The 25,482-nt window shown below is 45.4% G+C and overlaps 55 non-coding genes across 55 annotated transcripts; all 55 read right to left on the bottom strand.

Annotated features, from left to right (window-relative positions):
• Positions 1–190: 190 nt before the first annotated feature.
• On the bottom strand, positions 191–263 carry trnar-ucg (transfer RNA arginine (anticodon UCG)). The gene has a single exon. It is a non-coding gene; the product is annotated as a tRNA-Arg (tRNA).
• A 200-nt stretch (positions 264–463) lies between these two features.
• Positions 464–537, bottom strand: trnai-aau (transfer RNA isoleucine (anticodon AAU)). Its single transcript has one exon. It is a non-coding gene; the product is annotated as a tRNA-Ile (tRNA).
• Positions 538–1,293: 756 nt separating this feature from the next.
• trnai-aau (transfer RNA isoleucine (anticodon AAU)) lies at positions 1,294–1,367 on the bottom strand. Its single transcript has one exon. It is a non-coding gene; the product is annotated as a tRNA-Ile (tRNA).
• Positions 1,368–1,850: 483 nt separating this feature from the next.
• Positions 1,851–1,923, bottom strand: trnar-ucg (transfer RNA arginine (anticodon UCG)). Its single transcript has one exon. It is a non-coding gene; the product is annotated as a tRNA-Arg (tRNA).
• Positions 1,924–2,123: 200 nt separating this feature from the next.
• trnai-aau (transfer RNA isoleucine (anticodon AAU)) lies at positions 2,124–2,197 on the bottom strand. The gene has a single exon. It is a non-coding gene; the product is annotated as a tRNA-Ile (tRNA).
• A 483-nt stretch (positions 2,198–2,680) lies between these two features.
• trnar-ucg (transfer RNA arginine (anticodon UCG)) lies at positions 2,681–2,753 on the bottom strand. Its single transcript has one exon. It is a non-coding gene; the product is annotated as a tRNA-Arg (tRNA).
• A 200-nt stretch (positions 2,754–2,953) lies between these two features.
• On the bottom strand, positions 2,954–3,027 carry trnai-aau (transfer RNA isoleucine (anticodon AAU)). The gene has a single exon. It is a non-coding gene; the product is annotated as a tRNA-Ile (tRNA).
• Positions 3,028–3,510: 483 nt separating this feature from the next.
• trnar-ucg (transfer RNA arginine (anticodon UCG)) lies at positions 3,511–3,583 on the bottom strand. The gene has a single exon. It is a non-coding gene; the product is annotated as a tRNA-Arg (tRNA).
• A 200-nt stretch (positions 3,584–3,783) lies between these two features.
• Positions 3,784–3,857, bottom strand: trnai-aau (transfer RNA isoleucine (anticodon AAU)). Its single transcript has one exon. It is a non-coding gene; the product is annotated as a tRNA-Ile (tRNA).
• Positions 3,858–4,340: 483 nt separating this feature from the next.
• Positions 4,341–4,413, bottom strand: trnar-ucg (transfer RNA arginine (anticodon UCG)). Its single transcript has one exon. It is a non-coding gene; the product is annotated as a tRNA-Arg (tRNA).
• A 201-nt stretch (positions 4,414–4,614) lies between these two features.
• trnai-aau (transfer RNA isoleucine (anticodon AAU)) lies at positions 4,615–4,688 on the bottom strand. Its single transcript has one exon. It is a non-coding gene; the product is annotated as a tRNA-Ile (tRNA).
• Positions 4,689–5,171: 483 nt separating this feature from the next.
• On the bottom strand, positions 5,172–5,244 carry trnar-ucg (transfer RNA arginine (anticodon UCG)). Its single transcript has one exon. It is a non-coding gene; the product is annotated as a tRNA-Arg (tRNA).
• A 200-nt stretch (positions 5,245–5,444) lies between these two features.
• trnai-aau (transfer RNA isoleucine (anticodon AAU)) lies at positions 5,445–5,518 on the bottom strand. The gene has a single exon. It is a non-coding gene; the product is annotated as a tRNA-Ile (tRNA).
• A 483-nt stretch (positions 5,519–6,001) lies between these two features.
• Positions 6,002–6,074, bottom strand: trnar-ucg (transfer RNA arginine (anticodon UCG)). Its single transcript has one exon. It is a non-coding gene; the product is annotated as a tRNA-Arg (tRNA).
• A 200-nt stretch (positions 6,075–6,274) lies between these two features.
• trnai-aau (transfer RNA isoleucine (anticodon AAU)) lies at positions 6,275–6,348 on the bottom strand. Its single transcript has one exon. It is a non-coding gene; the product is annotated as a tRNA-Ile (tRNA).
• Positions 6,349–6,831: 483 nt separating this feature from the next.
• trnar-ucg (transfer RNA arginine (anticodon UCG)) lies at positions 6,832–6,904 on the bottom strand. Its single transcript has one exon. It is a non-coding gene; the product is annotated as a tRNA-Arg (tRNA).
• A 200-nt stretch (positions 6,905–7,104) lies between these two features.
• trnai-aau (transfer RNA isoleucine (anticodon AAU)) lies at positions 7,105–7,178 on the bottom strand. Its single transcript has one exon. It is a non-coding gene; the product is annotated as a tRNA-Ile (tRNA).
• Positions 7,179–7,661: 483 nt separating this feature from the next.
• trnar-ucg (transfer RNA arginine (anticodon UCG)) lies at positions 7,662–7,734 on the bottom strand. The gene has a single exon. It is a non-coding gene; the product is annotated as a tRNA-Arg (tRNA).
• A 757-nt stretch (positions 7,735–8,491) lies between these two features.
• Positions 8,492–8,564, bottom strand: trnar-ucg (transfer RNA arginine (anticodon UCG)). The gene has a single exon. It is a non-coding gene; the product is annotated as a tRNA-Arg (tRNA).
• Positions 8,565–8,764: 200 nt separating this feature from the next.
• On the bottom strand, positions 8,765–8,838 carry trnai-aau (transfer RNA isoleucine (anticodon AAU)). Its single transcript has one exon. It is a non-coding gene; the product is annotated as a tRNA-Ile (tRNA).
• Positions 8,839–9,311: 473 nt separating this feature from the next.
• On the bottom strand, positions 9,312–9,384 carry trnar-ucg (transfer RNA arginine (anticodon UCG)). The gene has a single exon. It is a non-coding gene; the product is annotated as a tRNA-Arg (tRNA).
• Positions 9,385–9,584: 200 nt separating this feature from the next.
• On the bottom strand, positions 9,585–9,658 carry trnai-aau (transfer RNA isoleucine (anticodon AAU)). Its single transcript has one exon. It is a non-coding gene; the product is annotated as a tRNA-Ile (tRNA).
• A 483-nt stretch (positions 9,659–10,141) lies between these two features.
• trnar-ucg (transfer RNA arginine (anticodon UCG)) lies at positions 10,142–10,214 on the bottom strand. The gene has a single exon. It is a non-coding gene; the product is annotated as a tRNA-Arg (tRNA).
• A 200-nt stretch (positions 10,215–10,414) lies between these two features.
• trnai-aau (transfer RNA isoleucine (anticodon AAU)) lies at positions 10,415–10,488 on the bottom strand. Its single transcript has one exon. It is a non-coding gene; the product is annotated as a tRNA-Ile (tRNA).
• Positions 10,489–10,971: 483 nt separating this feature from the next.
• trnar-ucg (transfer RNA arginine (anticodon UCG)) lies at positions 10,972–11,044 on the bottom strand. Its single transcript has one exon. It is a non-coding gene; the product is annotated as a tRNA-Arg (tRNA).
• Positions 11,045–12,069: 1,025 nt separating this feature from the next.
• On the bottom strand, positions 12,070–12,143 carry trnai-aau (transfer RNA isoleucine (anticodon AAU)). The gene has a single exon. It is a non-coding gene; the product is annotated as a tRNA-Ile (tRNA).
• Positions 12,144–12,616: 473 nt separating this feature from the next.
• Positions 12,617–12,689, bottom strand: trnar-ucg (transfer RNA arginine (anticodon UCG)). The gene has a single exon. It is a non-coding gene; the product is annotated as a tRNA-Arg (tRNA).
• A 1,025-nt stretch (positions 12,690–13,714) lies between these two features.
• Positions 13,715–13,788, bottom strand: trnai-aau (transfer RNA isoleucine (anticodon AAU)). The gene has a single exon. It is a non-coding gene; the product is annotated as a tRNA-Ile (tRNA).
• Positions 13,789–14,261: 473 nt separating this feature from the next.
• Positions 14,262–14,334, bottom strand: trnar-ucg (transfer RNA arginine (anticodon UCG)). Its single transcript has one exon. It is a non-coding gene; the product is annotated as a tRNA-Arg (tRNA).
• A 200-nt stretch (positions 14,335–14,534) lies between these two features.
• trnai-aau (transfer RNA isoleucine (anticodon AAU)) lies at positions 14,535–14,608 on the bottom strand. Its single transcript has one exon. It is a non-coding gene; the product is annotated as a tRNA-Ile (tRNA).
• A 483-nt stretch (positions 14,609–15,091) lies between these two features.
• On the bottom strand, positions 15,092–15,164 carry trnar-ucg (transfer RNA arginine (anticodon UCG)). The gene has a single exon. It is a non-coding gene; the product is annotated as a tRNA-Arg (tRNA).
• A 200-nt stretch (positions 15,165–15,364) lies between these two features.
• Positions 15,365–15,438, bottom strand: trnai-aau (transfer RNA isoleucine (anticodon AAU)). Its single transcript has one exon. It is a non-coding gene; the product is annotated as a tRNA-Ile (tRNA).
• Positions 15,439–15,921: 483 nt separating this feature from the next.
• On the bottom strand, positions 15,922–15,994 carry trnar-ucg (transfer RNA arginine (anticodon UCG)). The gene has a single exon. It is a non-coding gene; the product is annotated as a tRNA-Arg (tRNA).
• Positions 15,995–16,194: 200 nt separating this feature from the next.
• On the bottom strand, positions 16,195–16,268 carry trnai-aau (transfer RNA isoleucine (anticodon AAU)). The gene has a single exon. It is a non-coding gene; the product is annotated as a tRNA-Ile (tRNA).
• A 483-nt stretch (positions 16,269–16,751) lies between these two features.
• On the bottom strand, positions 16,752–16,824 carry trnar-ucg (transfer RNA arginine (anticodon UCG)). Its single transcript has one exon. It is a non-coding gene; the product is annotated as a tRNA-Arg (tRNA).
• A 200-nt stretch (positions 16,825–17,024) lies between these two features.
• trnai-aau (transfer RNA isoleucine (anticodon AAU)) lies at positions 17,025–17,098 on the bottom strand. Its single transcript has one exon. It is a non-coding gene; the product is annotated as a tRNA-Ile (tRNA).
• A 483-nt stretch (positions 17,099–17,581) lies between these two features.
• On the bottom strand, positions 17,582–17,654 carry trnar-ucg (transfer RNA arginine (anticodon UCG)). Its single transcript has one exon. It is a non-coding gene; the product is annotated as a tRNA-Arg (tRNA).
• Positions 17,655–17,854: 200 nt separating this feature from the next.
• On the bottom strand, positions 17,855–17,928 carry trnai-aau (transfer RNA isoleucine (anticodon AAU)). The gene has a single exon. It is a non-coding gene; the product is annotated as a tRNA-Ile (tRNA).
• A 483-nt stretch (positions 17,929–18,411) lies between these two features.
• trnar-ucg (transfer RNA arginine (anticodon UCG)) lies at positions 18,412–18,484 on the bottom strand. The gene has a single exon. It is a non-coding gene; the product is annotated as a tRNA-Arg (tRNA).
• Positions 18,485–18,684: 200 nt separating this feature from the next.
• Positions 18,685–18,758, bottom strand: trnai-aau (transfer RNA isoleucine (anticodon AAU)). Its single transcript has one exon. It is a non-coding gene; the product is annotated as a tRNA-Ile (tRNA).
• Positions 18,759–19,231: 473 nt separating this feature from the next.
• trnar-ucg (transfer RNA arginine (anticodon UCG)) lies at positions 19,232–19,304 on the bottom strand. The gene has a single exon. It is a non-coding gene; the product is annotated as a tRNA-Arg (tRNA).
• Positions 19,305–19,511: 207 nt separating this feature from the next.
• Positions 19,512–19,585, bottom strand: trnai-aau (transfer RNA isoleucine (anticodon AAU)). The gene has a single exon. It is a non-coding gene; the product is annotated as a tRNA-Ile (tRNA).
• Positions 19,586–20,063: 478 nt separating this feature from the next.
• Positions 20,064–20,136, bottom strand: trnar-ucg (transfer RNA arginine (anticodon UCG)). The gene has a single exon. It is a non-coding gene; the product is annotated as a tRNA-Arg (tRNA).
• Positions 20,137–20,336: 200 nt separating this feature from the next.
• Positions 20,337–20,410, bottom strand: trnai-aau (transfer RNA isoleucine (anticodon AAU)). The gene has a single exon. It is a non-coding gene; the product is annotated as a tRNA-Ile (tRNA).
• A 473-nt stretch (positions 20,411–20,883) lies between these two features.
• trnar-ucg (transfer RNA arginine (anticodon UCG)) lies at positions 20,884–20,956 on the bottom strand. The gene has a single exon. It is a non-coding gene; the product is annotated as a tRNA-Arg (tRNA).
• A 200-nt stretch (positions 20,957–21,156) lies between these two features.
• On the bottom strand, positions 21,157–21,230 carry trnai-aau (transfer RNA isoleucine (anticodon AAU)). Its single transcript has one exon. It is a non-coding gene; the product is annotated as a tRNA-Ile (tRNA).
• Positions 21,231–21,708: 478 nt separating this feature from the next.
• trnar-ucg (transfer RNA arginine (anticodon UCG)) lies at positions 21,709–21,781 on the bottom strand. The gene has a single exon. It is a non-coding gene; the product is annotated as a tRNA-Arg (tRNA).
• A 200-nt stretch (positions 21,782–21,981) lies between these two features.
• Positions 21,982–22,055, bottom strand: trnai-aau (transfer RNA isoleucine (anticodon AAU)). The gene has a single exon. It is a non-coding gene; the product is annotated as a tRNA-Ile (tRNA).
• A 473-nt stretch (positions 22,056–22,528) lies between these two features.
• On the bottom strand, positions 22,529–22,601 carry trnar-ucg (transfer RNA arginine (anticodon UCG)). The gene has a single exon. It is a non-coding gene; the product is annotated as a tRNA-Arg (tRNA).
• A 200-nt stretch (positions 22,602–22,801) lies between these two features.
• Positions 22,802–22,875, bottom strand: trnai-aau (transfer RNA isoleucine (anticodon AAU)). The gene has a single exon. It is a non-coding gene; the product is annotated as a tRNA-Ile (tRNA).
• Positions 22,876–23,353: 478 nt separating this feature from the next.
• Positions 23,354–23,426, bottom strand: trnar-ucg (transfer RNA arginine (anticodon UCG)). Its single transcript has one exon. It is a non-coding gene; the product is annotated as a tRNA-Arg (tRNA).
• Positions 23,427–23,626: 200 nt separating this feature from the next.
• trnai-aau (transfer RNA isoleucine (anticodon AAU)) lies at positions 23,627–23,700 on the bottom strand. The gene has a single exon. It is a non-coding gene; the product is annotated as a tRNA-Ile (tRNA).
• Positions 23,701–24,173: 473 nt separating this feature from the next.
• trnar-ucg (transfer RNA arginine (anticodon UCG)) lies at positions 24,174–24,246 on the bottom strand. Its single transcript has one exon. It is a non-coding gene; the product is annotated as a tRNA-Arg (tRNA).
• Positions 24,247–24,998: 752 nt separating this feature from the next.
• trnar-ucg (transfer RNA arginine (anticodon UCG)) lies at positions 24,999–25,071 on the bottom strand. Its single transcript has one exon. It is a non-coding gene; the product is annotated as a tRNA-Arg (tRNA).
• A 200-nt stretch (positions 25,072–25,271) lies between these two features.
• Positions 25,272–25,345, bottom strand: trnai-aau (transfer RNA isoleucine (anticodon AAU)). Its single transcript has one exon. It is a non-coding gene; the product is annotated as a tRNA-Ile (tRNA).
• Positions 25,346–25,482: the final 137 nt, after the last annotated feature.

Below are 25,482 nucleotides of genomic sequence, written 5' to 3'. Positions count from 1 at the left end.
TTTCACAGCTCTGCACTTCCATACTAGTGCTATTCAAAGGAACTTCATATTTTCACACCTTCATCTCTGTGACTATGTCTTCTTTTCATACATAATCAGCACTGTCACATTGTTTGGTGTACATGGTGGAAGCTTCTCATTGGAATATTCATTACTGAACATACACAAGTCTTACAGAAGAGAGGACAGACAACCACGAAGGGATTCGAACCCTCAATCTTCTGATTCGAAGTCAGACGCCTTGTCCATTAGGCCACGTGGTCATGTAGACAGTGACGTGTACATTTGAACTGGGCCACGGTAGTAGTCTACCGAAAAACAGTCAGGAGAAGCAAGACTTTGCCTTCATGGGATCCATGTGTGAGGTGATGGGGCACTGTTGCACATTCCATGAGTTGAAAACACTGCCAACTTTACATCTGAAGGACTTCAGGAGATGTCCCCCCTCTACAACAATTAAGCCTGGCCTGTACAGGGATCGAACCTGTGACCTTGGCGTTATTAGCACCACGCTCTAACCAACTGAGCTAACAGGCCTGCTGCTGCCATTCCATCTACACCCGCGTCCCTAATAGAATGAAGGACACTCATTTGCCTTTAAACAACTAGCGACCTGGTGGAACCAGGCTTGTAAAAGTCTTGAAGAAGGGGAATTAGCTCAAATGGTAGAGCGCTCGCTTAGCATGTGAGAGGCAGCGGGATCGATGCCCGCATTCTCCATTACCTTCTTTTCAGTTGTCGATTCTCAAGAAGGTAACACACATATCCTTAATTCAAAGGATTCCTCCTGCTGATTGTGCCCATAAAAATCAGAGGAAGTTTGAGGAACATTTCACAGCTCTGCACTTCCATACTAGTGCTATTCAAAGGAACTTCATATTTTCACACCTTCATCTCTGTGACTACATCTTCTTTTCATACATAATCAGCACTGTCACATTGTTTGGTGTACATGGTGGAAGCTTCTCATTGGAATATTCATTACTGGACATACACAAGTCTTACAGAAGAGAGGACAGACAACCACAAAGGGATTCAAACCCTCAATCTTCTGATTCGAAGTCAGACGCCTTGTCCATTAGGCCACGTGGTCATGTAGACAGTGACGTGTACATTTGAACTGGGCCACGGTAGTAGTCTACCGACAAACAGTCAGGAGAAGCAAGACTTTGCCTTCATGGGATCCATGTGTGAGGTGATGGGGCACTGTTGCACATTCCATGAGTTGAAAACACTGCCAACTTTACATCTGAAGGACTTCACGAGATGTCCTCCCTCTACAACAATTAAGCCTGGCCTGTACAGGGATCGAACCTGTGACCTTGGCGTTATTAGCACCACGCTCTAACCAACTGAGCTAACAGGCCTGCTGCTGCCATTCCAGCTACACCCGCGTCCCTAATAGAATGAAGGACAATCATTTGCCTTTAAACAACTAGCGACCTGGTGGAACCAGGCTTGTAAAAGTCTTCAAGAAGGGGAATTAGCTCAAATGGTAGAGCGCTCGCTTAGCATGTGAGAGGTAGCGGGATCGATGCCCGCATTCTCCATTACCTTCTTTTCAGTTGTCGATTCTCAAGAAGGTAACACACATATCCTTGATTCAAAGGATTCCTCCTGCTGATTGTGCCCATAAAAATCAGAGGAAGTTTGAGGAACATTTCACAGCTCTGCACTTCCATACTAGTGCTATTCAAAGGAACTTCATATTTTCACACCTTCATCTCTGTGACTATGTCTTCTTTTCATACATAATCAGCACTGTCACATTGTTTGGTGTACATGGTGGAAGCTTCTCATTGGAATATTCATTACTGAACATACACAAGTCTTACAGAAGAGAGGACAGACAACCACGAAGGGATTCGAACCCTCAATCTTCTGATTCGAAGTCAGACGCCTTGTCCATTAGGCCACGTGGTCATGTAGACAGTGACGTGTACATTTGAACTGGGCCACGGTAGTAGTCTACCGACAAACAGTCAGGAGAAGCAAGACTTTGCCTTCATGGGATCCATGTGTGAGGTGATGGGGCACTGTTGCACATTCCATGAGTTGAAAACACTGCCAACTTTACATCTGAAGGACTTCACGAGATGTCCTCCCTCTACAACAATTAAGCCTGGCCTGTACAGGGATCGAACCTGTGACCTTGGCGTTATTAGCACCACGCTCTAACCAACTGAGCTAACAGGCCTGCTGCTGCCATTCCAGCTACACCCGCGTCCCTAATAGAATGAAGGACAATCATTTGCCTTTAAACAACTAGCGACCTGGTGGAACCAGGCTTGTAAAAGTCTTCAAGAAGGGGAATTAGCTCAAATGGTAGAGCGCTCGCTTAGCATGTGAGAGGTAGCGGGATCGATGCCCGCATTCTCCATTACCTTCTTTTCAGTTGTCGATTCTCAAGAAGGTAACACACATATCCTTGATTCAAAGGATTCCTCCTGCTGATTGTGCCCATAAAAATCAGAGGAAGTTTGAGGAACATTTCACAGCTCTGCACTTCCATACTAGTGCTATTCAAAGGAACTTCATATTTTCACACCTTCATCTCTGTGACTATGTCTTCTTTTCATACATAATCAGCACTGTCACATTGTTTGGTGTACATGGTGGAAGCTTCTCATTGGAATATTCATTACTGAACATACACAAGTCTTACAGAAGAGAGGACAGACAACCACGAAGGGATTCGAACCCTCAATCTTCTGATTCGAAGTCAGACGCCTTGTCCATTAGGCCACGTGGTCATGTAGACAGTGACGTGTACATTTGAACTGGGCCACGGTAGTAGTCTACCGACAAACAGTCAGGAGAAGCAAGACTTTGCCTTCATGGGATCCATGTGTGAGGTGATGGGGCACTGTTGCACATTCCATGAGTTGAAAACACTGCCAACTTTACATCTGAAGGACTTCAGGAGATGTCCCCCCTCTACAACAATTAAGCCTGGCCTGTACAGGGATCGAACCTGTGACCTTGGCGTTATTAGCACCACGCTCTAACCAACTGAGCTAACAGGCCTGCTGCTGCCATTCCATCTACACCCGCGTCCCTAATAGAATGAAGGACACTCATTTGCCTTTAAACAACTAGCGACCTGGTGGAACCAGGCTTGTAAAAGACTTGAAGAAGGGGAATTAGCTCAAATGGTAGAGCGCTCGCTTAGCATGTGAGAGGTAGCGGGATCGATGCCCGCATTCTCCATTACCTTCTTTTCAGTTGTCGATTCTCAAGAAGGTAACACACATATCCTTGATTCAAAGGATTCCTCCTGCTGATTGTGCCCATAAAAATCAGAGGAAGTTTGAGGAACATTTCACAGCTCTGCACTTCCATACTAGTGCTATTCAAAGGAACTTCATATTTTCACACCTTCATCTCTGTGACTATGTCTTCTTTTCATACATAATCAGCACTGTCACATTGTTTGGTGTACATGGTGGAAGCTTCTCATTGGAATATTCATTCCTGAACATACACAAGTCTTACAGAAGAGAGGACAGACAACCACGAAGGGATTCGAACCCTCAATCTTCTGATTCGAAGTCAGACGCCTTGTCCATTAGGCCACGTGGTCATGTAGACAGTGACGTGTACATTTGAACTGGGCCACGGTAGTAGTCTACCGACAAACAGTCAGGAGAAGCAAGACTTTGCCTTCATGGGATCCATGTGTGAGGTGATGGGGCACTGTTGCACATTCCATGAGTTGAAAACACTGCCAACTTTACATCTGAAGGACTTCACAAGATGTCCTCCCTCTACAACAATTAAGCCTGGCCTGTACAGGGATCGAACCTGTGACCTTGGCGTTATTAGCACCACGCTCTAACCAACTGAGCTAACAGGCCTGCTGCTGCCATTCCATCTACACCCGCGTCCCTAATAGAATGAAGGACACTCATTTGCCTTTAAACAACTAGCGACCTGGTGGAACCAGGCTTGTAAAAGTCTTCAAGAAGGGGAATTAGCTCAAATGGTAGAGCGCTCGCTTAGCATGTGAGAGGTAGCGGGATCGATGCCCGCATTCTCCATTACCTTCTTTTCAGTTGTCGATTCTCAAGAAGGTAACACACATATCCTTGATTCAAAGGATTCCTCCTGCTGATTGTGCCCATAAAAATCAGAGGAAGTTTGAGGAACATTTCACAGCTCTGCACTTCCATACTAGTGCTATTCAAAGGAACTTCATATTTTCACACCTTCATCTCTGTGACTATGTCTTCTTTTCATACATAATCAGCACTGTCACATTGTTTGGTGTACATGGTGGAAGCTTCTCATTGGAATATTCATTACTGAACATACACAAGTCTTACAGAAGAGAGGACAGACAACCACGAAGGGATTCGAACCCTCAATCTTCTGATTCGAAGTCAGACGCCTTGTCCATTAGGCCACGTGGTCATGTAGACAGTGACGTGTACATTTGAACTGGGCCACGGTAGTAGTCTACCGACAAACAGTCATGGAGAAGCAAGACTTTGCCTTCATGGGATCCATGTGTGAGGTGATGGGGCACTGTTGCACATTCCATGAGTTGAAAACACTGCCAACTTTACATCTGAAGGACTTCAGGAGATGTCCCCCCTCTACAACAATTAAGCCTGGCCTGTACAGGGATCGAACCTGTGACCTTGGCGTTATTAGCACCACGCTCTAACCAACTGAGCTAACAGGCCTGCTGCTGCCATTCCATCTACACCCGCGTCCCTAATAGAATGAAGGACACTCATTTGCCTTTAAACAACTAGCGACCTGGTGGAACCAGGCTTGTAAAAGACTTGAAGAAGGGGAATTAGCTCAAATGGTAGAGCGCTCGCTTAGCATGTGAGAGGTAGCGGGATCGATGCCCGCATTCTCCATTACCTTCTTTTCAGTTGTCGATTCTCAAGAAGGTAACACACATATCCTTGATTCAAAGGATTCCTCCTGCTGATTGTGCCCATAAAAATCAGAGGAAGTTTGAGGAACATTTCACAGCTCTGCACTTCCATACTAGTGCTATTCAAAGGAACTTCATATTTTCACACCTTCATCTCTGTGACTATGTCTTCTTTTCATACATAATCAGCACTGTCACATTGTTTGGTGTACATGGTGGAAGCTTCTCATTGGAATATTCATTCCTGAACATACACAAGTCTTACAGAAGAGAGGACAGACAACCACGAAGGGATTCGAACCCTCAATCTTCTGATTCGAAGTCAGACGCCTTGTCCATTAGGCCACGTGGTCATGTAGACAGTGACGTGTACATTTGAACTGGGCCACGGTAGTAGTCTACCGACAAACAGTCAGGAGAAGCAAGACTTTGCCTTCATGGGATCCATGTGTGAGGTGATGGGGCACTGTTGCACATTCCATGAGTTGAAAACACTGCCAACTTTACATCTGAAGGACTTCACAAGATGTCCTCCCTCTACAACAATTAAGCCTGGCCTGTACAGGGATCGAACCTGTGACCTTGGCGTTATTAGCACCACGCTCTAACCAACTGAGCTAACAGGCCTGCTGCTGCCATTCCATCTACACCCGCGTCGCTAATAGAATGAAGGACACTCATTTGCCTTTAAACAACTAGCGACCTGGTGGAACCAGGCTTGTAAAAGTCTTGAAGAAGGGGAATTAGCTCAAATGGTAGAGCGCTCGCTTAGCATGTGAGAGGCAGCGGGATCGATGCCCGCATTCTCCATTACCTTCTTTTCAGTTGTCGATTCTCAAGAAGGTAACACACATATCCTTAATTCAAAGGATTCCTCCTGCTGATTGTGCCCATAAAAATCAGAGGAAGTTTGAGGAACATTTCACAGCTCTGCACTTCCATACTAGTGCTATTCAAAGGAACTTCATATTTTCACACCTTCATCTCTGTGACTACGTCTTCTTTTCATACATAATCAGCACTGTCACATTGTTTGGTGTACATGGTGGAAGCTTCTCATTGGAATATTCATTACTGAACATACACAAGTCTTACAGAAGAGAGGACAGACAACCACGAAGGGATTCGAACCCTCAATCTTCTGATTCGAAGTCAGACGCCTTGTCCATTAGGCCACGTGGTCATGTAGACAGTGACGTGTACATTTGAACTGGGCCACGGTAGTAGTCTACCGACAAACAGTCAGGAGAAGCAAGACTTTGCCTTCATGGGATCCATGTGTGAGGTGATGGGGCACTGTTGCACATTCCATGAGTTGAAAACACTGCCAACTTTACATCTGAAGGACTTCAGGAGATGTCCCCCCTCTACAACAATTAAGCCTGGCCTGTACAGGGATCGAACCTGTGACCTTGGCGTTATTAGCACCACGCTCTAACCAACTGAGCTAACAGGCCTGCTGCTGCCATTCCATCTACACCCGCGTCCCTAATAGAATGAAGGACACTCATTTGCCTTTAAACAACTAGCGACCTGGTGGAACCAGGCTTGTAAAAGACTTGAAGAAGGGGAATTAGCTCAAATGGTAGAGCGCTCGCTTAGCATGTGAGAGGTAGCGGGATCGATGCCCGCATTCTCCATTACCTTCTTTTCAGTTGTCGATTCTCAAGAAGGTAACACACATATCCTTGATTCAAAGGATTCCTCCTGCTGATTGTGCCCATAAAAATCAGAGGAAGTTTGAGGAACATTTCACAGCTCTGCACTTCCATACTAGTGCTATTCAAAGGAACTTCATATTTTCACACCTTCATCTCTGTGACTATGTCTTCTTTTCATACATAATCAGCACTGTCACATTGTTTGGTGTACATGGTGGAAGCTTCTCATTGGAATATTCATTCCTGAACATACACAAGTCTTACAGAAGAGAGGACAGACAACCACGAAGGGATTCGAACCCTCAATCTTCTGATTCGAAGTCAGACGCCTTGTCCATTAGGCCACGTGGTCATGTAGACAGTGACGTGTACATTTGAACTGGGCCACGGTAGTAGTCTACCGACAAACAGTCAGGAGAAGCAAGACTTTGCCTTCATGGGATCCATGTGTGAGGTGATGGGGCACTGTTGCACATTCCATGAGTTGAAAACACTGCCAACTTTACATCTGAAGGACTTCACAAGATGTCCTCCCTCTACAACAATTAAGCCTGGCCTGTACAGGGATCGAACCTGTGACCTTGGCGTTATTAGCACCACGCTCTAACCAACTGAGCTAACAGGCCTGCTGCTGCCATTCCATCTACACCCGCGTCCCTAATAGAATGAAGGACACTCATTTGCCTTTAAACAACTAGCGACCTGGTGGAACCAGGCTTGTAAAAGTCTTGAAGAAGGGGAATTAGCTCAAATGGTAGAGCGCTCGCTTAGCATGTGAGAGGCAGCGGGATCGATGCCCGCATTCTCCATTACCTTCTTTTCAGTTGTCGATTCTCAAGAAGGTAACACACATATCCTTAATTCAAAGGATTCCTCCTGCTGATTGTGCCCATAAAAATCAGAGGAAGTTTGAGGAACATTTCACAGCTCTGCACTTCCATACTAGTGCTATTCAAAGGAACTTCATATTTTCACACCTTCATCTCTGTGACTACGTCTTCTTTTCATACATAATCAGCACTGTCACATTGTTTGGTGTACATGGTGGAAGCTTCTCATTGGAATATTCATTACTGAACATACACAAGTCTTACAGAAGAGAGGACAGACAACCACGAAGGGATTCGAACCCTCAATCTTCTGATTCGAAGTCAGACGCCTTGTCCATTAGGCCACGTGGTCATGTAGACAGTGACGTGTACATTTGAACTGGGCCACGGTAGTAGTCTACCGACAAACAGTCAGGAGAAGCAAGACTTTGCCTTCATGGGATCCATGTGTGAGGTGATGGGGCACTGTTGCACATTCCATGAGTTGAAAACACTGCCAAGTTTACATGTGAAGGACTTCACGAGATGTCCTCCCTCTACAACAATTAAGCCTGGCCTGTACAGGGATCGAACCTGTGACCTTGGCGTTATTAGCAGCACGCTCTAACCAACTGAGCTAAGAGGCCTGCTGCTGCCATTCTATCTACACCCGCGTCCCTAATAGAATGAAGGACACTCATTTGCCTTTAAACAACTAGCGACCTGGTGGAACCAGGCTTGTAAAAGTCTTCAAGAAGGGGAATTAGCTCAAATGGTAGAGCGCTCGCTTAGCATGTGAGAGGTAGCGGGATCGATGCCCGCATTCTCCATTACCTTCTTTTCAGTTGTCGATTCTCAAGAAGGTAACACACATATGCTTGATTCAAAGGATTCCTCCTGCTGATTGTGCCCATAAAAATCAGAGGAAGTTTGAGGAACATTTCACAGCTCTGCACTTCCATACTAGTGGTATTCAAAGGAACTTCATATTTTCACACCTTCATCTCTGTGACTATGTCTTCTTTTCATACATAATCAGCACTGTCACATTGTTTGGTGTACATGGTGGAAGCTTCTCATTGGAATATTCATTACTGAACATACACAAGTCTTACAGAAGAGAGGACAGACAACCACGAAGGGATTCGAACCCTCAATCTTCTGATTCGAAGTCAGACGCCTTGTCCATTAGGCCACGTGGTCATGTAGACAGTGACGTGTACATTTGAACTGGGCCACGGTAGTAGTCTACCGACAAACAGTCAGGAGAAGCAAGACTTTGCCTTCATGGGATCCATGTGTGAGGTGATGGGGCACTGTTGCACATTCCATGAGTTGAAAACACTGCCAACTTTACATCTGAAGGACTTCACGAGATGTCCTCCCTCTACAACAATTAAGCCTGGCCTGTACAGGGATCGAACCTGTGACCTTGGCGTTATTAGCACCACGCTCTAACCAACTGAGCTAACAGGCCTGCTGCTGCCATTCTATCTACACCCGCGTCCCTAATAGAATGAAAGACACTCATTTGTCTTTAAACAACTAGCGACCTGGTGGAACCAGGCTTGTAAAAGTCTTCAAGAAGGGGAATTAGCTCAAATGGTAGAGCGCTCGCTTAGCATGTGAGAGGTAGCGGGATTGATGCCCGCATTCTCCATTACCTTCTTTTCAGTTGTCGATTCTCAAGAAGGTAACACACATATCCTTGATTCAAAGGATTCCTCCTGCTGAATGTGCCCATAAAAATCAGAGGAAGTTTGAGGAACATTTCACTTCCATACTAGTGCTATTCAAAGGAACTTCATATTTTCACACCTTCATCTCTGTGACTATGTCTTCTTTTCATACATAATCAGCACTGTCACATTGTTTGGTGTACATGGTGGAAGCTTCTCATTGGAATATTCATTACTGAACATACACAAGTCTTACAGAAGAGAGGACAGACAACCACGAAGGGATTCGAACCCTCAATCTTCTGATTCGAAGTCAGACGCCTTGTCCATTAGGCCACGTGGTCATGTAGACAGTGACGTGTACATTTGAACTGGGCCACGGTAGTAGTCTACCGACAAACAGTCAGGAGAAGCAAGACTTTGCCTTCATGGGATCCATGTGTGAGGTGATGGGGCACTGTTGCACATTCCATGAGTTGAAAACACTGCCAACTTTACATCTGAAGGACTTCAGGAGATGTCCTCCCTCTACAACAATTAAGCCTGGCCTGTACAGGGATCGAACCTGTGACCTTGGCGTTATTAGCACCACGCTCTAACCAACTGAGCTAACAGGCCTGCTGCTGCCATTCCATCTACACCCGCGTCCCTAATAGAATGAAGGACACTCATTTGCCTTTAAACAACTAGCGACCTGGTGGAACCAGGCTTGTAAAAGTCTTGAAGAAGGGGAATTAGCTCAAATGGTAGAGCGCTCGCTTAGCATGTGAGAGGCAGCGGGATCGATGCCCGCATTCTCCATTACCTTCTTTTCAGTTGTCGATTCTCAAGAAGGTAACACACATATCCTTGATTCAAAGGATTCCTCCTGCTGATTGTGCCCATAAAAATCAGAGGAAGTTTGAGGAACATTTCACAGCTCTGCACTTCCATACTAGTGCTATTCAAAGGAACTTCATATTTTCACACCTTCATCTCTGTGACTACATCTTCTTTTCATACATAATCAGCACTGTCACATTGTTTGGTGTACATGGTGGAAGCTTCTCATTGGAATATTCATTACTGAACATACACAAGTCTTACAGAAGAGAGGACAGACAACCACGAAGGGATTCGAACCCTCAATCTTCTGATTCGAAGTCAGACGCCTTGTCCATTAGGCCACGTGGTCATGTAGACAGTGACGTGTACATTTGAACTGGGCCACGGTAGTAGTCTACCGACAAACAGTCAGGAGAAGCAAGACTTTGCCTTCATGGGATCCATGTGTGAGGTGATGGGGCACTGTTGCACATTCCATGAGTTGAAAACACTGCCAACTTTACATCTGAAGGACTTCACGAGATGTCCTCCCTCTACAACAATTAAGCCTGGCCTGTACAGGGATCGAACCTGTGACCTTGGCGTTATTAGCACCACGCTCTAACCAACTGAGCTAACAGGCCTGCTGCTGCCATTCCATCTACACCCGCGTCCCTAATAGAATGAAGGACACTCATTTGCCTTTAAACAACTAGCGACCTGGTGGAACCAGGCTTGTAAAAGTCTTGAAGAAGGGGAATTAGCTCAAATGGTAGAGCGCTCGCTTAGCATGTGAGAGGCAGCGGGATCGATGCCCGCATTCTCCATTACCTTCTTTTCAGTTGTCGATTCTCAAGAAGGTAACACACATATCCTTGATTCAAAGGATTCCTCCTGCTGATTGTGCCCATAAAAATCAGAGGAAGTTTGAGGAACATTTCACAGCTCTGCACTTCCATACTAGTGCTATTCAAAGGAACTTCATATTTTCACACCTTCATCTCTGTGACTACATCTTCTTTTCATACATAATCAGCACTGTCACATTGTTTGGTGTACATGGTGGAAGCTTCTCATTGGAATATTCATTACTGAACATACACAAGTCTTACAGAAGAGAGGACAGACAACCACGAAGGGATTCGAACCCTCAATCTTCTGATTCGAAGTCAGACGCCTTGTCCATTAGGCCACGTGGTCATGTAGACAGTGACGTGTACATTTGAACTGGGCCACGGTAGTAGTCTACCGACAAACAGTCAGGAGAAGCAAGACTTTGCCTTCATGGGATCCATGTGTGAGGTGATGGGGCACTGTTGCACATTCCATGAGTTGAAAACACTGCCAACTTTACATCTGAAGGACTTCACGAGATGTCCTCCCTCTACAACAATTAAGCCTGGCCTGTACAGGGATCGAACCTGTGACCTTGGCGTTATTAGCACCACGCTCTAACCAACTGAGCTAAGAGGCCTGCTGCTGCCATTCTATCTACACCCGCGTCCCTAATAGAATGAAGGACACTCATTTGCCTTTAAACAACTAGCGACCTGGTGGAACCAGGCTTGTAAAAGTCTTCAAGAAGGGGAATTAGCTCAAATGGTAGAGCGCTCGCTTAGCATGTGAGAGGTAGCGGGATCGATGCCCGCATTCTCCATTACCTTCTTTTCAGTTGTCGATTCTCAAGAAGGTAACACACATATGCTTGATTCAACGGATTCTTCCTTCTGAATGTGCCCATAAAAATCAGAGGAAGTTTGAGGAACATTTCACAGCTCTGCACTTCCATACTAGTGCTATTCAAAGGAACTTCATATTTTCACACCTTCATCTCTGTGACTATGTCTTCTTTTCCTACATAATCAGCACTGTCACATTGCTTGGTGTACATGGTGGAAACATTGGAATATTTATTCCTGAACATACACAAGTCTTACAGAAGAGAGGACAGACAACCACAAAGGGATTCGAACTCTCAATCTTCTGATTCGAAGTCAGACGCCTTGTCCATTAGGCCACGTGGTCATGTAGACAGTGACGTGTACATTTGAACTGGGCCACGGTAGTAGTCTACCGACAAACAGTCAGGAGAAGCAAGACTTTGCCTTCATGGGATCCATGTGTGAGGTGATGGGGCACTGTTGCACATTCCATGAGTTGAAAACACTGCCAACTTTACATCTGAAGGACTTCACGAGATGTCATCCCTCTACAACAATTAAGCCTGGCCTGTACAGGGATCGAACCTGTGACCTTGGCGTTATTAGCACCACGCTCTAACCAACTGAGCTAACAGGCCTGCTGCTGCCATTCTATCTACACCCGCGTCCCTAATAGAATGAAAGACACTCATTTGCCTTTAAACAACTAGCGACCTGGTGGAACCAGGCTTGTAAAAGTCTTCAAGAAGGGGAATTAGCTCAAATGGTAGAGCGCTCGCTTAGCATGTGAGAGGTAGCGGGATTGATGCCCGCATTCTCCATTACCTTCTTTTCAGTTGTCGATTCTCAAGAAGGTAACACACATATCCTTGATTCAAAGGATTCCTCCTGCTGAATGTGCCCATAAAAATCAGAGGAAGTTTGAGGAACATTTCACTTCCATACTAGTGCTATTCAAAGGAACTTCATATTTTCACACCTTCATCTCTGTGACTACATCTTCTTTTCATACATAATCAGCACTGTCACATTGTTTGGTGTACATGGTGGAAGCTTCTCATTGGAATATTCATTACTGAACATACACAAGTCTTACAGAAGAGAGGACAGACAACCACGAAGGGATTCGAACCCTCAATCTTCTGATTCGAAGTCAGACGCCTTGTCCATTAGGCCACGTGGTCATGTAGACAGTGACGTGTACATTTGAACTGGGCCACGGTAGTAGTCTACCGACAAACAGTCAGGAGAAGCAAGACTTTGCCTTCATGGGATCCATGTGTGAGGTGATGGGGCACTGTTGCACATTCCATGAGTTGAAAACACTGCCAACTTTACATCTGAAGGACTTCACGAGATGTCCTCCCTCTACAACAATTAAGCCTGGCCTGTACAGGGATCGAACCTGTGACCTTGGCGTTATTAGCACCACGCTCTAACCAACTGAGCTAAGAGGCCTGCTGCTGCCATTCTATCTACACCCGCGTCCCTAATAGAATGAAGGACACTCATTTGCCTTTAAACAACTAGCGACCTGGTGGAACCAGGCTTGTAAAAGTCTTCAAGAAGGGGAATTAGCTCAAATGGTAGAGCGCTCGCTTAGCATGTGAGAGGTAGCGGGATCGATGCCCGCATTCTCCATTACCTTCTTTTCAGTTGTCGATTCTCAAGAAGGTAACACACATATGCTTGATTCAACGGATTCTTCCTTCTGAATGTGCCCATAAAAATCAGAGGAAGTTTGAGGAACATTTCACAGCTCTGCACTTCCATACTAGTGCTATTCAAAGGAACTTCATATTTTCACACCTTCATCTCTGTGACTATGTCTTCTTTTCCTACATAATCAGCACTGTCACATTGCTTGGTGTACATGGTGGAAACATTGGAATATTTATTCCTGAACATACACAAGTCTTACAGAAGAGAGGACAGACAACCACAAAGGGATTCGAACTCTCAATCTTCTGATTCGAAGTCAGACGCCTTGTCCATTAGGCCACGTGGTCATGTAGACAGTGACGTGTACATTTGAACTGGGCCACGGTAGTAGTCTACCGACAAACAGTCAGGAGAAGCAAGACTTTGCCTTCATGGGATCCATGTGTGAGGTGATGGGGCACTGTTGCACATTCCATGAGTTGAAAACACTGCCAACTTTACATCTGAAGGACTTCACGAGATGTCATCCCTCTACAACAATTAAGCCTGGCCTGTACAGGGATCGAACCTGTGACCTTGGCGTTATTAGCACCACGCTCTAACCAACTGAGCTAACAGGCCTGCTGCTGCCATTCTATCTACACCCGCGTCCCTAATAGAATGAAAGACACTCATTTGCCTTTAAACAACTAGCGACCTGGTGGAACCAGGCTTGTAAAAGTCTTCAAGAAGGGGAATTAGCTCAAATGGTAGAGCGCTCGCTTAGCATGTGAGAGGTAGCGGGATTGATGCCCGCATTCTCCATTACCTTCTTTTCAGTTGTCGATTCTCAAGAAGGTAACACACATATCCTTGATTCAAAGGATTCCTCCTGCTGAATGTGCCCATAAAAATCAGAGGAAGTTTGAGGAACATTTCACTTCCATACTAGTGCTATTCAAAGGAACTTCATATTTTCACACCTTCATCTCTGTGACTATGTCTTCTTTTCATACATAATCAGCACTGTCACATTGTTTGGTGTACATGGTGGAAGCTTCTCATTGGAATATTCATTACTGAACATACACAAGTCTTACAGAAGAGAGGACAGACAACCACGAAGGGATTCGAACCCTCAATCTTCTGATTCGAAGTCAGACGCCTTGTCCATTAGGCCACGTGGTCATGTAGACAGTGACGTGTACATTTGAACTGGGCCACGGTAGTAGTCTACCGACAAACAGTCAGGAGAAGCAAGACTTTGCCTTCATGGGATCCATGTGTGAGGTGATGGGGCACTGTTGCACATTCCATGAGTTGAAAACACTGCCAACTTTACATCTGAAGGACTTCACGAGATGTCCTCCCTCTACAACAATTAAGCCTGGCCTGTACAGGGATCGAACCTGTGACCTTGGCGTTATTAGCACCACGCTCTAACCAACTGAGCTAACAGGCCTGCTGCTGCCATTCCAGCTACACCCGCGTCCCTAATAGAATGAAGGACAATCATTTGCCTTTAAACAACTAGCGACCTGGTGGAACCAGGCTTGTAAAAGTCTTCAAGAAGGGGAATTAGCTCAAATGGTAGAGCGCTCGCTTAGCATGTGAGAGGTAGCGGGATCGATGCCCGCATTCTCCATTACCTTCTTTTCAGTTGTCGATTCTCAAGAAGGTAACACACATATCCTTGATTCAAAGGATTCCTCCTGCTGATTGTGCCCATAAAAATCAGAGGAAGTTTGAGGAACATTTCACAGCTCTGCACTTCCATACTAGTGCTATTCAAAGGAACTTCATATTTTCACACCTTCATCTCTGTGACTATGTCTTCTTTTCATACATAATCAGCACTGTCACATTGTTTGGTGTACATGGTGGAAGCTTCTCATTGGAATATTCATTACTGAACATACACAAGTCTTACAGAAGAGAGGACAGACAACCACGAAGGGATTCGAACCCTCAATCTTCTGATTCGAAGTCAGACGCCTTGTCCATTAGGCCACGTGGTCATGTAGACAGTGACGTGTACATTTGAACTGGGCCACGGTAGTAGTCTACCGACAAACAGTCAGGAGAAGCAAGACTTTGCCTTCATGGGATCCATGTGTGAGGTGATGGGGCACTGTTGCACATTCCATGAGTTGAAAACACTGCCAACTTTACATCTGAAGGACTTCAGGAGATGTCCCCCCTCTACAACAATTAAGCCTGGCCTGTACAGGGATCGAACCTGTGACCTTGGCGTTATTAGCACCACGCTCTAACCAACTGAGCTAACAGGCCTGCTGCTGCCATTCCATCTACACCCGCGTCCCTAATAGAATGAAGGACACTCATTTGCCTTTAAACAACTAGCGACCTGGTGGAACCAGGCTTGTAAAAGACTCGAAGAAGGGGAATTAGCTCAAATGGTAGAGCGCTCGCTTAGCATGTGAGAGGTAGCGGGATCGATGCCCGCATTCTCCATTACCTTCTTTTCAGTTGTCGATTCTCAAGAAGGTAACACACATATCCTTGATTCAAAGGATTCCTCCTGCTGATTGTGCCCATAAAAATCAGAGGAAGTTTGAGGAACATTTCACAGCTCTGCACTTCCATACTAGTGCTATTCAAAGGAACTTCATATTTTCACACCTTCATCTCTGTGACTATGTCTTCTTTTCATACATAATCAGCACTGTCACATTGTTTGGTGTACATGGTGGAAGCTTCTCATTGGAATATTCATTCCTGAACATACACAAGTCTTACAGAAGAGAGGACAGACAACCACGAAGGGATTCGAACCCTCAATCTTCTGATTCGAAGTCAGACGCCTTGTCCATTAGGCCACGTGGTCATGTAGACAGTGACGTGTACATTTGAACTGGGCCACGGTAGTAGTCTACCGACAAACAGTCAGGAGAAGCAAGACTTTGCCTTCATGGGATCCATGTGTGAGGTGATGGGGCACTGTTGCACATTCCATGAGTTGAAAACACTGCCAACTTTACATCTGAAGGACTTCACAAGATGTCCTCCCTCTACAACAATTAAGCCTGGCCTGTACAGGGATCGAACCTGTGACCTTGGCGTTATTAGCACCACGCTCTAACCAACTGAGCTAACAGGCCTGCTGCTGCCATTCCATCTACACCCGCGTCCCTAATAGAATGAAGGACACTCATTTGCCTTTAAACAACTAGCGACCTGGTGGAACCAGGCTTGTAAAAGTCTTCAAGAAGGGGAATTAGCTCAAATGGTAGAGCGCTCGCTTAGCATGTGAGAGGTAGCGGGATCGATGCCCGCATTCTCCATTACCTTCTTTTCAGTTGTCGATTCTCAAGAAGGTAACACACATATCCTTGATTCAAAGGATTCCTCCTGCTGATTGTGCCCATAAAAATCAGAGGAAGTTTGAGGAACATTTCACAGCTCTGCACTTCCATACTAGTGCTATTCAAAGGAACTTCATATTTTCACACCTTCATCTCTGTGACTATGTCTTCTTTTCATACATAATCAGCACTGTCACATTGTTTGGTGTACATGGTGGAAGCTTCTCATTGGAATATTCATTACTGAACATACACAAGTCTTACAGAAGAGAGGACAGACAACCACGAAGGGATTCGAACCCTCAATCTTCTGATTCGAAGTCAGACGCCTTGTCCATTAGGCCACGTGGTCATGTAGACAGTGACGTGTACATTTGAACTGGGCCACGGTAGTAGTCTACCGACAAACAGTCAGGAGAAGCAAGACTTTGCCTTCATGGGATCCATGTGTGAGGTGATGGGGCACTGTTGCACATTCCATGAGTTGAAAACACTGCCAACTTTACATCTGAAGGACTTCAGGAGATGTCCCCCCTCTACAACAATTAAGCCTGGCCTGTACAGGGATCGAACCTGTGACCTTGGCGTTATTAGCACCACGCTCTAACCAACTGAGCTAACAGGCCTGCTGCTGCCATTCCATCTACACCCGCGTCCCTAATAGAATGAAGGACACTCATTTGCCTTTAAACAACTAGCGACCTGGTGGAACCAGGCTTGTAAAAGACTTGAAGAAGGGGAATTAGCTCAAATGGTAGAGCGCTCGCTTAGCATGTGAGAGGTAGCGGGATCGATGCCCGCATTCTCCATTACCTTCTTTTCAGTTGTCGATTCTCAAGAAGGTAACACACATATCCTTGATTCAAAGGATTCCTCCTGCTGATTGTGCCCATAAAAATCAGAGGAAGTTTGAGGAACATTTCACAGCTCTGCACTTCCATACTAGTGCTATTCAAAGGAACTTCATATTTTCACACCTTCATCTCTGTGACTATGTCTTCTTTTCATACATAATCAGCACTGTCACATTGTTTGGTGTACATGGTGGAAGCTTCTCATTGGAATATTCATTCCTGAACATACACAAGTCTTACAGAAGAGAGGACAGACAACCACGAAGGGATTCGAACCCTCAATCTTCTGATTCGAAGTCAGACGCCTTGTCCATTAGGCCACGTGGTCATGTAGACAGTGACGTGTACATTTGAACTGGGCCACGGTAGTAGTCTACCGACAAACAGTCAGGAGAAGCAAGACTTTGCCTTCATGGGATCCATGTGTGAGGTGATGGGGCACTGTTGCACATTCCATGAGTTGAAAACACTGCCAACTTTACATCTGAAGGACTTCAGGAGATGTCCTCCCTCTACAACAATTAAGCCTGGCCTGTACAGGGATCGAACCTGTGACCTTGGCGTTATTAGCACCACGCTCTAACCAACTGAGCTAACAGGCCTGCTGCTGCCATTCCATCTACACCCGCGTCCCTAATAGAATGAAGGACACTCATTTGCCTTTAAACAACTAGCGACCTGGTGGAACCAGGCTTGTAAAAGTCTTGAAGAAGGGGAATTAGCTCAAATGGTAGAGCGCTCGCTTAGCATGTGAGAGGCAGCGGGATCGATGCCCGCATTCTCCATTACCTTCTTTTCAGTTGTCGATTCTCAAGAAGGTAACACACATATCCTTAATTCAAAGGATTCCTCCTGCTGATTGTGCCCATAAAAATCAGAGGAAGTTTGAGGAACATTTCACAGCTCTGCACTTCCATACTAGTGCTATTCAAAGGAACTTCATATTTTCACACCTTCATCTCTGTGACTACGTCTTCTTTTCATACATAATCAGCACTGTCACATTGCTTGGTGTACATGGTGGAAGCTTCTCATTGGAATATTCATTACTGAACATACACAAGTCTTACAGAAGAGAGGACAGACAACCACGAAGGGATTCGAACCCTCAATCTTCTGATTCGAAGTCAGACGCCTTGTCCATTAGGCCACGTGGTCATGTAGACAGTGACGTGTACATTTGAACTGGGCCACGGTAGTAGTCTACCGACAAACAGTCAGGAGAAGCAAGACTTTGCCTTCATGGGATCCATGTGTGAGGTGATGGGGCACTGTTGCACATTCCATGAGTTGAAAACACTGCCAACTTTACATCTGAAGGACTTCACGAGATGTCCTCCCTCTACAACAATTAAGCCTGGCCTGTACAGGGATCGAACCTGTGACCTTGGCGTTATTAGCACCACGCTCTAACCAACTGAGCTAACAGGCCTGCTGCTGCCATTCTATCTACACCCGCGTCCCTAATAGAATGAAAGACACTCATTTGTCTTTAAACAACTAGCGACCTGGTGGAACCAGGCTTGTAAAAGTCTTCAAGAAGGGGAATTAGCTCAAATGGTAGAGCGCTCGCTTAGCATGTGAGAGGTAGCGGGATTGATGCCCGCATTCTCCATTACCTTCTTTTCAGTTGTCGATTCTCAAGAAGGTAACACACATATCCTTGATTCAAAGGATTCCTCCTGCTGAATGTGCCCATAAAAATCAGAGGAAGTTTGAGGAACATTTCACTTCCATACTAGTGCTATTCAAAGGAACTTCATATTTTCACACCTTCATCTCTGTGACTATGTCTTCTTTTCATACATAATCAGCACTGTCACATTGTTTGGTGTACATGGTGGAAGCTTCTCATTGGAATATTCATTACTGAACATACACAAGTCTTACAGAAGAGAGGACAGACAACCACGAAGGGATTCGAACCCTCAATCTTCTGATTCGAAGTCAGACGCCTTGTCCATTAGGCCACGTGGTCATGTAGACAGTGACGTGTACATTTGAACTGGGCCACGGTAGTAGTCTACCGACAAACAGTCAGGAGAAGCAAGACTTTGCCTTCATGGGATCCATGTGTGAGGTGATGGGGCACTGTTGCACATTCCATGAGTTGAAAACACTGCCAACTTTACATCTGAAGGACTTCAGGAGATGTCCTCCCTCTACAACAATTAAGCCTGGCGCCTGGCCTGTACAGGGATCGAACCTGTGACCTTGGCGTTATTAGCACCACGCTCTAACCAACTGAGCTAACAGGCCTGCTGCTGCCATTCTATCTACACCCGCGTACTTAATAGAATGAAAGACACTCATTTGCCTTTAAACAACTAGCGACCTGGTGGAACCAGGCTTGTAAAAGTCTTCAAGAAGGGGAATTAGCTCAAATGGTAGAGCGCTCGCTTAGCATGTGAGAGGTAGCGGGATCGATGCCCGCATTCTCCATTACCTTCTTTTCAGTTGTCGATTCTCAAGAAGGTAACACACATATCCTTGATTCAAAGGATTCCTCCTGCTGAATGTGCCCATAAAAATCAGAGGAAGTTTGAGGAACATTTCACAGCTCTGCACTTCCATACTAGTGCTATTCAAAGGAACTTCATATTTTCACACCTTCATCTCTGTGACTATGTCTTCTTTTCATACATAATCAGCACTGTCACATTGCTTGGTGTACATGGTGGAAACATTGGAATATTTATTCCTGAACATACACAAGTCTTACAGAAGAGAGGACAGACAACCACGAAGGGATTCGAACCCTCAATCTTCTGATTCGAAGTCAGACGCCTTGTCCATTAGGCCACGTGGTCATGTAGACAGTGACGTGTACATTTGAACTGGGCCACGGTAGTAGTCTACCGACAAACAGTCAGGAGAAGCAAGACTTTGCCTTCACGGGATCCATGTGTGAGGTGATGGGGCACTGTTGCACATTCCATGAGTTGAAAACACTGCCAACTTTACATCTGAAGGACTTCATGAGATGTCCTCCCTCTACAACAATTAAGCTTGGCCTGTACAGGGATCGAACCTGTGACCTTGGCGTTATTAGCACCACGCTCTAACCAACTGAGCTAACAGGCCTGCTGCTGCCATTCTATCTACACCCGCGTCCCTAATAGAATGAAAGACACTCATTTGCCTTTAAATAACTAGCGACCTGGTGGAACCAGGCTTGTAAAAGTCTTCAAGAAGGGGAATTAGCTCAAATGGTAGAGCGCTCGCTTAGCATGTGAGAGGTAGCGGGATCGATGCCCGCATTCTCCATTACCTTCTTTTCAGTTGTCGATTCTCAAGAAGGTAACACACATATCCTTGATTCAAAGGATTCCTCCTGCTGAATGTGCCCATAAAAATCAGAGGAAGTTTGAGGAACATTTCACTTCCATACTAGTGCTATTCAAAGGAACTTCATATTTTCACACCTTCATCTCTGTGACTATGTCTTCTTTTCATACATAATCAGCACTGTCACATTGCTTGGTGTACATGGTGGAAGCTTCTCATTGGAATATTCATTCCTGAACATACACAAGTCTTACAGAAGAGAGGACAGACAACCACGAAGGGATTCGAACCCTCAATCTTCTGATTCGAAGTCAGACGCCTTGTCCATTAGGCCACGTGGTCATGTAGACAGTGACGTGTACATTTGAACTGGGCCACGGTAGTAGTCTACCGACAAACAGTCAGGAGAAGCAAGACTTTGCCTTCACGGGATCCATGTGTGAGGTGATGGGGCACTGTTGCACATTCCATGAGTTGAAAACACTGCCAACTTTACATCTGAAGGACTTCACGAGATGTCCTCCCTCTACAACAATTAAGCCTGGCCTGTACAGGGATCGAACCTGTGACCTTGGCGTTATTAGCACCACGCTCTAACCAACTGAGCTAACAGGCCTGCTGCTGCCATTCTATCTACACCCGCGTACTTAATAGAATGAAAGACACTCATTTGCCTTTAAACAACTAGCGACCTGGTGGAACCAGGCTTGTAAAAGTCTTCAAGAAGGGGAATTAGCTCAAATGGTAGAGCGCTCGCTTAGCATGTGAGAGGTAGCGGGATCGATGCCCGCATTCTCCATTACCTTCTTTTCAGTTGTCGATTCTCAAGAAGGTAACACACATATCCTTGATTCAAAGGATTCCTCCTGCTGAATGTGCCCATAAAAATCAGAGGAAGTTTGAGGAACATTTCACAGCTCTGCACTTCCATACTAGTGCTATTCAAAGGAACTTCATATTTTCACACCTTCATCTCTGTGACTATGTCTTCTTTTCATACATAATCAGCACTGTCACATTGCTTGGTGTACATGGTGGAAACATTGGGATATTTATTCCTGAACATACACAAGTCTTACAGAAGAGAGGACAGACAACCACGAAGGGATTCGAACCCTCAATCTTCTGATTCGAAGTCAGACGCCTTGTCCATTAGGCCACGTGGTCATGTAGACAGTGACGTGTACATTTGAACTGGGCCACGGTAGTAGTCTACCGACAAACAGTCAGGAGAAGCAAGACTTTGCCTTCACGGGATCCATGTGTGAGGTGATGGGGCACTGTTGCACATTCCATGAGTTGAAAACACTGCCAACTTTACATCTGAAGGACTTCATGAGATGTCCTCCCTCTACAACAATTAAGCTTGGCCTGTACAGGGATCGAACCTGTGACCTTGGCGTTATTAGCACCACGCTCTAACCAACTGAGCTAACAGGCCTGCTGCTGCCATTCTATCTACACCCGCGTCCCTAATAGAATGAAAGACACTCATTTGCCTTTAAATAACTAGCGACCTGGTGGAACCAGGCTTGTAAAAGTCTTCAAGAAGGGGAATTAGCTCAAATGGTAGAGCGCTCGCTTAGCATGTGAGAGGTAGCGGGATCGATGCCCGCATTCTCCATTACCTTCTTTTCAGTTGTCGATTCTCAAGAAGGTAACACACATATCCTTGATTCAAAGGATTCCTCCTGCTGAATGTGCCCATAAAAATCAGAGGAAGTTTGAGGAACATTTCACTTCCATACTAGTGCTATTCAAAGGAACTTCATATTTTCACACCTTCATCTCTGTGACTATGTCTTCTTTTCATACATAATCAGCACTGTCACATTGCTTGGTGTACATGGTGGAAGCTTCTCATTGGAATATTCATTCCTGAACATACACAAGTCTTACAGAAGAGAGGACAGACAACCACGAAGGGATTCGAACCCTCAATCTTCTGATTCGAAGTCAGACGCCTTGTCCATTAGGCCACGTGGTCATGTAGACAGTGACGTGTACATTTGAACTGGGCCACGGTAGTAGTCTACCGACAAACAGTCAGGAGAAGCAAGACTTTGCCTTCACGGGATCCATGTGTGAGGTGATGGGGCACTGTTGCACATTCCATGAGTTGAAAACACTGCCAACTTTACATCTGAAGGACTTCACGAGATGTCCTCCCTCTACAGCAATTAAGCCTGGCCTGTACAGGGATCGAACCTGTGACCTTGGCGTTATTAGCACCACGCTCTAACCAACTGAGCTAACAGGCCTGCTGCTGCCATTCTATCTACACCCGCGTACTTAATAGAATGAAAGACACTCATTTGCCTTTAAACAACTAGCGACCTGGTGGAACCAGGCTTGTAAAAGTCTTCAAGAAGGGGAATTAGCTCAAATGGTAGAGCGCTCGCTTAGCATGTGAGAGGTAGCGGGATCGATGCCCGCATTCTCCATTACCTTCTTTTCAGTTGCCGATTCTCAAGAAGGTAACACACATATCCTTGATTCAAAGGATTCCTCCTGCTGAATGTGCCCATAAAAATCAGAGGAAGTTTGAGGAACATTTCACAGCTCTGCACTTCCATACTAGTGCTATTCAAAGGAACTTCATATTTTCACACCTTCATCTCTGTGACTATGTCTTCTTTTCATACATAATCAGCACTGTCACATTGCTTGGTGTACATGGTGGAAACATTGGAATATTTATTCCTGAACATACACAAGTCTTACAGAAGAGAGGACAGACAACCACGAAGGGATTCGAACCCTCAATCTTCTGATTCGAAGTCAGACGCCTTGTCCATTAGGCCACGTGGTCATGTAGACAGTGACGTGTACATTTGAACTGGGCCACGGTAGTAGTCTACCGACAAACAGTCAGGAGAAGCAAGACTTTGCCTTCACGGGATCCATGTGTGAGGTGATGGGGCACTGTTGCACATTCCATGAGTTGAAAACACTGCCAACTTTACATCTGAAGGACTTCATGAGATGTCCTCCCTCTACAACAATTAAGCTTGGCCTGTACAGGGATCGAACCTGTGACCTTGGCGTTATTAGCACCACGCTCTAACCAACTGAGCTAACAGGCCTGCTGCTGCCATTCTATCTACACCCGCGTCCCTAATAGAATGAAAGACACTCATTTGCCTTTAAATAACTAGCGACCTGGTGGAACCAGGCTTGTAAAAGTCTTCAAGAAGGGGAATTAGCTCAAATGGTAGAGCGCTCGCTTAGCATGTGAGAGGTAGCGGGATCGATGCCCGCATTCTCCATTACCTTCTTTTCAGTTGTCGATTCTCAAGAAGGTAACACACATATCCTTGATTCAAAGGATTCCTCCTGCTGAATGTGCCCATAAAAATCAGAGGAAGTTTGAGGAACATTTCACTTCCATACTAGTGCTATTCAAAGGAACTTCATATTTTCACACCTTCATCTCTGTGACTATGTCTTCTTTTCATACATAATCAGCACTGTCACATTGCTTGGTGTACATGGTGGAAGCTTCTCATTGGAATATTCATTCCTGAACATACACAAGTCTTACAGAAGAGAGGACAGACAACCACGAAGGGATTCGAACCCTCAATCTTCTGATTCGAAGTCAGACGCCTTGTCCATTAGGCCACGTGGTCATGTAGACAGTGACGTGTACATTTGAACTGGGCCACGGTAGTAGACTACCGACAAACAGTCAGGAGAAGCAAGACTTTGCCTTCACGGGATCCATGTGTGAGGTGATGGGGCACTGTTGCACATTCCATGAGTTGAAAACACTGCCAACTTTACATCTGAAGGACTTCACGAGATGTCCTCCCTCTACAACAATTAAGCCTGGCCTGTACAGGGATCGAACCTGTGACCTTGGCGTTATTAGCACCACGCTCTAACCAACTGAGCTAAGAGGCCTGCTGCTGCCATTCTATCTACACCCGCGTACTTAATAGAATGAAAGACACTCATTTGCCTTTAAACAACTAGCGACCTGGTGGAACCAGGCTTGTAAAAGTCTTCAAGAAGGGGAATTAGCTCAAATGGTAGAGCGCTCGCTTAGCATGTGAGAGGTAGCGGGATCGATGCCCGCATTCTCCATTACCTTCTTTTCAGTTGTCGATTCTCAAGAAGGTAACACACATATCCTTGATTCAAAGGATTCCTCCTGCTGAATGTGCCCATAAAAATCAGAGGAAGTTTGAGGAACATTTCACAGCTCTGCACTTCCATACTAGTGCTATTCAAAGGAACTTCATATTTTCACACCTTCATCTCTGTGACTATGTCTTCTTTTCATACATAATGAGCACTGTCACATTGCTTGGTGTACATGGTGGAAACATTGGAATATTTATTCCTGAACATACACAAGTCTTACAGAAGAGAGGACAGACAACCACGAAGGGATTCGAACCCTCAATCTTCTGATTCGAAGTCAGACGCCTTGTCCATTAGGCCACGTGGTCATGTAGACAGTGACGTGTACATTTGAACTGGGCCACGGTAGTAGTCTACCGACAAACAGTCAGGAGAAGCAAGACTTTGCCTTCACGGGATCCATGTGTGAGGTGATGGGGCACTGTTGCACATTCCATGAGTTGAAAACACTGCCAACTTTACATCTGAAGGACTTCACGAGATGTCCTCCCTCTACAACAATTAAGCCTGGCCTGTACAGGGATCGAACCTGTGACCTTGGCGTTATTAGCACCACGCTCTAACCAACTGAGCTAACAGGCCTGCTGCTGCCATTCTATCTACACCCGCGTACTTAATAGAATGAAAGACACTCATTTGCCTTTAAACAACTAGCGACCTGGTGGAACCAGGCTTGTAAAAGTCTTCAAGAAGGGGAATTAGCTCAAATGGTAGAGCGC

Source organism: Scomber scombrus, chromosome 17 (genome assembly GCF_963691925.1).
Source record: "Scomber scombrus chromosome 17, fScoSco1.1, whole genome shotgun sequence".
NCBI classification, from domain to species: Eukaryota; Metazoa; Chordata; class Actinopteri; order Scombriformes; family Scombridae; genus Scomber; species Scomber scombrus.
Note: the sequence above shows the minus strand (reverse complement) of the source record. Positions and strands in the feature narration are given on the sequence as shown.